This window comes from Dendrobates tinctorius, unplaced genomic scaffold, assembly GCF_039654945.1.
Source record: "Dendrobates tinctorius isolate UK_male_01 unplaced genomic scaffold, ASM3965494v1 ptg000332l, whole genome shotgun sequence".
NCBI classification, from domain to species: domain Eukaryota; kingdom Metazoa; phylum Chordata; class Amphibia; order Anura; family Dendrobatidae; genus Dendrobates; species Dendrobates tinctorius.
The window spans coordinates 17,366,066-17,373,409 of NW_027361998.1; the positions used below are offsets into that span (position 1 = coordinate 17,366,066).

At 46.1% G+C, this 7,344-nt stretch overlaps 7 non-coding genes across 7 annotated transcripts; all 7 read left to right on the plus strand.

Annotated features, from left to right (window-relative positions):
• Nucleotides 1–452: 452 nt before the first annotated feature.
• Nucleotides 453–525, plus strand: TRNAV-CAC (transfer RNA valine (anticodon CAC)). The gene has a single exon. It is a non-coding gene; the product is annotated as a tRNA-Val (tRNA).
• A 97-nt stretch (nucleotides 526–622) lies between these two features.
• On the plus strand, nucleotides 623–695 carry TRNAV-UAC (transfer RNA valine (anticodon UAC)). The gene has a single exon. It is a non-coding gene; the product is annotated as a tRNA-Val (tRNA).
• A 769-nt stretch (nucleotides 696–1,464) lies between these two features.
• Nucleotides 1,465–1,537, plus strand: TRNAV-AAC (transfer RNA valine (anticodon AAC)). The gene has a single exon. It is a non-coding gene; the product is annotated as a tRNA-Val (tRNA).
• A 256-nt stretch (nucleotides 1,538–1,793) lies between these two features.
• Nucleotides 1,794–1,866, plus strand: TRNAV-UAC (transfer RNA valine (anticodon UAC)). The gene has a single exon. It is a non-coding gene; the product is annotated as a tRNA-Val (tRNA).
• A 1,097-nt stretch (nucleotides 1,867–2,963) lies between these two features.
• Nucleotides 2,964–3,036, plus strand: TRNAV-UAC (transfer RNA valine (anticodon UAC)). Its single transcript has one exon. It is a non-coding gene; the product is annotated as a tRNA-Val (tRNA).
• Nucleotides 3,037–3,804: 768 nt separating this feature from the next.
• TRNAV-AAC (transfer RNA valine (anticodon AAC)) lies at nucleotides 3,805–3,877 on the plus strand. Its single transcript has one exon. It is a non-coding gene; the product is annotated as a tRNA-Val (tRNA).
• Nucleotides 3,878–4,090: 213 nt separating this feature from the next.
• TRNAV-UAC (transfer RNA valine (anticodon UAC)) lies at nucleotides 4,091–4,163 on the plus strand. The gene has a single exon. It is a non-coding gene; the product is annotated as a tRNA-Val (tRNA).
• The last annotated feature ends 3,181 nt before the right edge of the window (nucleotides 4,164–7,344 follow it).

A 7,344-nucleotide genomic window follows, 5' to 3' on the forward strand; every position in this document is an offset into this window, starting at 1 on the left:
GAAAGGTTCCTGTGTTGCAAACTGCACTTTGTCCTGTCTTCAGACATAGAGGAAGACCTCTTGACTTTGGCTGGCTGTTTTTTTCTTTTTCAAGTTCATTTCAGCATGTTTAAACATCTTTAGCTTTGCATGGAGTTTCTGAAGTGTAGTGGTTGTCACGTTCACCTCACACGCGAACGGTCCCCAGTTCGAAACTTGATAGAAGCATGACATTAGGCGTTGATATTAAAGCTTTTGACGTTGAGTCTTTGTTCTCGATGGCTCGTCATGACCACAGTAACCTTCCACATCCGTTTTCTGTAGTGTAGTAGTTATCACGTTCGCCTAACACGCGAAAGATCCCCAGTTCGAAACTAGGCAGAAACACGCTGTTACCCTTTGGTGTCCAAGCTTTTGACTTTCAGTTCTTGATCTCGATTGCTTGTTGTCACCACAGTAAGCACTTGTATCCGGTTTCTGTAGTGTAGCGGTTATCACGTTCGCCTCACACACGAAAGGTCCCCAGTTCGAAACTGGGCAGAAACACAGCTTATTCTCTTGGAAAACGATCTTTTTGACTTTCAGTGCTTGTTCTTTATTGCTTGCCATGACCACAGCATTTTTTGTTTGTTTGAATCGGTTGGTTTCTGTAGTGTAGCGGTTATCACGTTCGCTTTACACGCAAAAGGTCCTCAGTTCGAAACTGGGCAGAAACACAGCGTTCCTCTTGCAAACTAGCGCTTTTGACAATGAGTGCTTGATCTTTAATGTTTGCCATGACCACAGTAAACGCTCTTGTCTTGTTACTGTAGTGTAGTGATTGTCCTGTTTGCCATCCTCCTGAAAGTTCCCTGTTTTGATCCCGGGCAGAGACATGTGGCTTTTCTTTATTTTGATCACAAACGTATATTGTTGGCTTAATTAGCCTTAGTTAGCATATTCTATTGCTGGTTTAATGAGCATTACTTTTACCAATGTGATTATTTCTACCCGTTTTTGCTTTTGGCAAGCATGTGTGTTTTTGACAGTGTCTAAGTGTTCCTAATTCAAGTAACACCTGATAGGATCAAGGTGCGAAAGCAGGCATCTAGGTGCTTTATCTTTTTGGCTTTTGGACAAAGGCATGAGAATGTTTTGTGGAGCATGGTTTTGTTTCCCTGTTTGTTCTTTTTCTCCAATAGCCTGACAAATGAAAGGTTCCTGTGTTGCAAAATGCACTTTGTCCTGTCTTCAGACATAGAGGAAGACCTCTTGACTTTGGCTGGCTGTTTTTTTCTTTTTCAAGTTCATTTCAGCATGTTTAAACATCTTTAGCTTTGCATGGAGTTTCTGAAGTGTAGTGGTTGTCACGTTCACCTCACACGCAAACGGTCCCCAGTTCGAAACTGGATTAGAAGCATGACATTAGGCGTTGATGTTAAAGATTTTGATGTTGAGTCTTTGTTCTCGATGGCTCGTCATGACCACAGTAACCTTCCGCACACGGTTTCTGTAGTGTAGTGGTTATCACGTTCGCCTAACACGCGAAAGGTCCCCAGTTCGAAACTGGGCAGAAACACGCTGTTACCCTTTGGTATCCAAGCTTTTGACTTTCAGTTCTTGATCTCGATTGCTTGTTGTCACCACAGTAAGCTCGTGCATCCGGTTTCTGTAGTGTAGCGGTTATCACGTTCGCCTCACACGTGAAAGCTCCCTAGTTCGAAACTGGGCAGAAACACAGCTTTTTCTCTTGGAAAACGATCTTTTTGACTTTCAGTGCTTGTTCTTTATTGCTTGCCATGACCACAGCATTTTTTGTTTGCTTGAATCGGTTGGTTTCTGTAGTGTAGTGGTTTTCACGTTCGCTTTACACGCGAAAGGTCCTCAGTTCAAAACTGGGCAGAAACACAGCGTTCCTCTTGCAAACTAGCGCTTTTGACAATGAGTGCTTGATCTTTAATGCTTGCCATGACCACAGTAAACGCTCTTGTCTGGTTACTGTAGTGTAGTGATTGTCCTGTTTGCCATACTCCTGAAAGTTCCCTGTTTTGATCCCGGGCAGAAACATGTGGCTTTTCTTTATTTTGATCACAAATGTATATTGTTGGCTTAATTAGCCTTAGTTAGCATATTCTATTGCTGGTTTAATGAGCATTACTTTTACCAATGTGATTATTTCTACCCGTTTTTGCTTTTGGCAAGCATGTGTGTTTTTGACAGTGTCTAAGTGTTCCTAATTCAAGTAACACCTGATAGGATCAAGGTGCGAAAGGAGGCATCTAGGTGCTTTTTCTTTTTGGCTTTTGGACAAAGGCATGAGAATGTTTTGTGGAACATGGTTTTGTTTCCCTGTTTGTTCTTTTTCTCCAATAGCCTGACAAATGAAAGGTTCCTGTGTTGCAAAATGCACTTTGTCCTGTCTTCAGACATAGAGGAAGACCTCTTGACTTTGGCTGGCTGTTTTTTTCTTTTTCAAGTTCATTTCAGCATGTTTAAACATCTTTATCTTTGCATGAAGTTTCTGAAGTGTAGTGGTTGTCACATTCACCTCACATGCGAAAGGTCCCCAGTTCGAAACTGGATAGAAGCATGACATTAGGCGTTGATATTAAAGCTTTTGACGTTGAGTCTTTGTTCTCGATGGCTCGTCATGACCACAGTAACCTTCCGCAGTCGGTTTCTGTAGTGTAGTGGTTATCATGTTCGCCAAACACGCGAAAGGTCCCCAGTTTGAAACTGGGCAGAGACACGCTGTTACCCTTTGGTATCCAAGCTTTTGACTTTCAGTTCTTGATCTCGATTGCTTGTTGTCACCACATTAAGCGCTTGCATCCGGTTTCTGTAGTGTAGCGGTTATCACGTTCTCCTCACACGCGAAAGGTCCCCAGTTCGAAACTGGGCAGAAACACAGCTTTTTCTCTTGGAAAACGATCTTTTTGACTTTCAGTGCTTGTTCTTTATTGCTTGCCATGACCACAGCATTTTTTGCTTGTTTGAATCGGCTGGTTTCTGTAGTGTAGCGGTTATCACGTTCGCTTTACACGAGAAAGGTCCTCAGTTCGAAACTGGGCAGAAACACAGCGTTCCTCTTGCAAACAAGTGCTTTTGACAATGAGTGCTTGATCTTTAATGCTTGCCATGACCACAGTAAACGCTCTTGTCTTGTTACTGTAGTGTAGTGATTGTCCTGTTTGCCATCCTCCTGAAAGTTCCCTGTTTTGATCCCGGGCAGAAACATGTGGCTTTTCTTTATTTTGATCACAAACGTATATTGTTGGCTTAATTAGCCTTAGTTAGCATATTCTATTGCTGGTTTAATGAGCAATACTTTTACCAATGTGATTATTTCTACCCGTTTTTGCTTTTGGCAAGCATGTGTGTTTTTGACAGTGTCTAAGTGTTCCTAATTCAAGTAACACCTGATAGGATCAAGGTGCGAAAGCAGGCATCTAGGTGCTTTTTCTTTTTGGCTTTTGGACAAAGGCATGAGAATGTTTTGTGGAGCATGGTTTTGTTTCCCTGTTTGTTCTTTTTCTCCAATAGCCTGACAAATGAAAGGTTCCTGTGTTGCAAAATGCACTTTGTCCTGTCTTCAGACATAGAGGAAGACCTCTTGACTTTGGCTGGCTGTTTTTTTCTTTTTCAAGTTCATTTCAGCATGTTTAAACATTTTTATCTTTGCATGGAGTTTCTGAAGTGTAGTGGTTGTCACGTTCACCTCACACGCGAACGGTCCCCAGTTCGAAACTAGATAGAAGCATGACATTAGGCGTTGATATTAAAGCTTTTGACGCTGAGTCTTTGTTCTCGATGGCTCGTCATGACCACAGTAACCTTCCTCAGCCGGTTTCTGTAGTGTAGTGGTTATCACGTTTGCCTAACACGCGAAGGGTCCCCAGTTCGAAACTGGGCAGAAACACGCTGTTACCCTTTGCTATCCAAGCTTTTGACTTTCAGTTCTTGATCTCGATTTCGTGTGTGAATCATGTTTGACTCACACGCGAAAGGTCCCCAGTTCGAAACTGGGCAGAAAAACAGCTTTTTCTCTTGGAAAACGATCTTTTTGACTTTCAGTGCTTGTTCTTTATTGCTTGCCATGACCACAGCATTTTTTGCTTGTTTGAATCGGTTGGTTTCTGTAGTGTAGCGGTTATCACGTTTGCTTTACATGCGAAAGGTCCTCAGTTCGAAACTGGGCAGAAACACAGGGTTCCTCTTGCTAACTAGTGCTTTTGACAATGAGTGCTTGATTTTTAATGCTTGCCATGACCACAGTAAACGCTCTTGTCTGGTTACTGTAGTGTAGTGATTGTCCTGTTTGCCATCCTCCTGAAAGTTCCCTGTTTTGATCCCGGGCAGAAACATGTGGCTTTTCTTTATTTTGATCACAAACGTATATTGTTGGCTTAGGCCTCTTTCACACATCAGGTTTTCGGCGTCAGGCGCGATCCGGCGCTTTTGACTAAAACCGGATCCGGCGAAATGCAATGCCGGATCCGGATTCCCCCCCATTGACTTGCATTAGAGCCGGATCGAGCCGGATGGCCATGCGTTTTATCCGATTTTCGCCGGATCCGGCAATGTGACGCCGGATCCGGCGTGTCCGGCTTTTTCATACAATGAAAGCCTATGAGCGCCGCAATGCGCCTGATCCGGCGACAGCCGGATCTGGCTTCTTTGGTCTGAGCATGCTCAGTAGCTCTGCCCACAGGACATATATAAAAGCAAGACAATGGGACCCTCAGCCACACCCAACATGCCACCCAAGCCAAGAACCAGGAGCAGGAGAAGGCAGCAGACATCTGCAGCAGCAGCATCATCAGCACCACCCCAAATGGAGCAGCATGCTGAACAACGTGAGGGGAGTCCAGCAGCAGATGAGAGATGGTAATTATCAAATCCCCCATTCCTCCAAACTAGGGCTATGGAATATCAAGATATTCATGGGCCCTTTGTTTCTCTTTATTCAACAGCCGCCCAATAGATGCAGCAGCAGAAACACCACCCACAGCCATGGAGTCTGGCCATGAGGAAGACAGCACAGCTTCTGGGAGCCCTCCCTCCCTCGCATCGTCAGCGTTTGACGGTAAGTTTTTATTTCAAAAATCCATCTTCTCTGTAATATATGTGTATTCATTGCCTTTTATTTCAAAACAGGAATCACAAGATGAAGAGGAGCTCCCAGAAGAAGAAGGAAGGGGTGGACAGACACTTGGAGTGGACTCACAATTGGTAAGTTTTTTGCATCAAACGCAGAAACACAACATCACACTACACACAACACATAGAAAACAATGTTCTGCAGACCACACACAGCAAACAAATGCCTACATCCAAAGACATAACATTTTTTGTTTTCTTCTCTAGTCTTCCCAATCTGGTGCTCGGCCAAGAGGTCCTCGCAGTGCCTCCCAGGGTCGTCGGCGACAGCAACGCGGCGGTCACCAGCGTGTAAGTATAAATATTTTTGCTTTGTTTTTTTTGCACTTTTTATTTCATTTCTTTTGTGGAGGCTAATTATGTTATTTTTGTCTTTTTCTTTAACAGCCTTCACAGCGTGCTCCCGACTCTGACGGTGAGGATGGAGGGATTGATGTGGACCACCTCATCGATCTCGTCAGAGAAAGGGAGCCACTCTGGAATATGGCTGACCGCCGCCACGCTGACCTGATCGTTACCCAACGACTCTGGGAGGAAATCTGTTCGCTCCTTGTGGACCGCTGGGAGGACCTCGAAGCTCGGGCCCAGATTAAAGAGCGTAAGTATATACAGTACCGGTTGCTTGATTTAAACCAGTGTTTCCCGAACTCCAGTCCTCGTGGTCCCCACGGATCATGTGTTCAGGATTTCTATTTACTTTGGAAATCCTGAAAACATGACCCCTGGGGACCATGAGGACTGGAGTTTGGGAAACACTGATGTTGTATACTAACCACTTTGTCCTTTCTCGTTTCAGGGGAGAGAATTGTGAAGCGGTGGCGGTCTGTGAGGGATCGTTTCAAGAAGGAGTTCAATAAAGAGATGCGGGCCCCGAGTGGATCTGGAGGACGCAGGAGCAAGTACAAGTACGCACGAGCCCTGTCGTTCCTCCGGGAGACAATGCTCACCAGAAGGTAAATATTACACACCACATGTGACAAAAAAAGTTTAGATGTAACTTTTTTTTTCAGCCAGGGCCATACCATATCACTATTTTAATTGTTTTTTTTTCTCTTTATTCCACAGCACGGTGAGCAGCACTCGGGAACCTGCACGATTGGACCCTTCTGAGGCGATCCCTGAGGAGACCAGCACCGAGGGACACTTCGACCGCCCCGGTACATCTGCACCTTCCCAGCCTTCCCACACATTCGACCCATCTGTCCCATCCACCAGCACAGGAGCATCGTGGCCGCCTACATTACATGAAGCTGCTGGTGAGGAGATCGCTTTCCCTTTACCCCACCCTTCTGCCCCTGCCACCTCTAGTACACCTGCGGGTACTGGGCGGCAGCGGCAGAGGGGTCAGGAAAAGACTTATGCGCCAGAGTTCTTGCATCTGAATGCATCTTTCCAGAACTGTCTAAAAGTCTTGTCAGAGCAAATCTCCGCAGGCTTTCAGCAGATCAACTCCAGCATTCTGGAGGTGAAGACACTTCTGCAAACCATGCATTCAGAAGCAAGATCTTCGCCAAACCACACCTTTTTCAGGTCTGTTGTGGAGCGCATGGAAACGCTCTCTCCTGCCCAGCAGATGCATGTAATGCATTCATGCCACGCTGCTCTCCAGCAAGTTACCTCCCAACCTCCTCCTCCCACCACAGTAGTTCCTCCACCTGCACCCCCTCCAGCCACTTTTCATCCTCCCCCTCCTATTACATCTACACCCCCTCCAGCCACTTTCCATCCTCCCCCTCCTATTACATCTACACCCCCTCCAGCCACTTTCCATCCTCCCCCTCCTATTACATACCATCCACCTCCCCAGCACCAGCAACCTCCCCAGCACCAGCAACCTCCCCAGTACCAGCAACCTCCCCAGCACCAGCAACCTCCCCAGTACCAGCAACCTCCCCAGTACCAGCAACCTCCCCAGTACCTGCAAACTCCCCAGTACCAGCAACCTCCCCAGTACCAGACATCTCCCCACTTCCAGCAACCTGCCCCGTACCAGACATCTCCCCACTTCCAGCAACCTGCCTCGTACCAGACATCTCCCCACTTCCAGCAACCTGCCCCGTACCAAACTCCTTCCCCATACAACTTGCCATCAACATCATCTGCTCCTACAGTCCCTGCCCAACCCTCCACTCCACCACCCACCACCTCTTCTGCTTCCCACATGTCCACCCATTCTGTAGTTTTTTCCACACCTTCACCTCTAACTGTTCCTTCCCCACCACAATC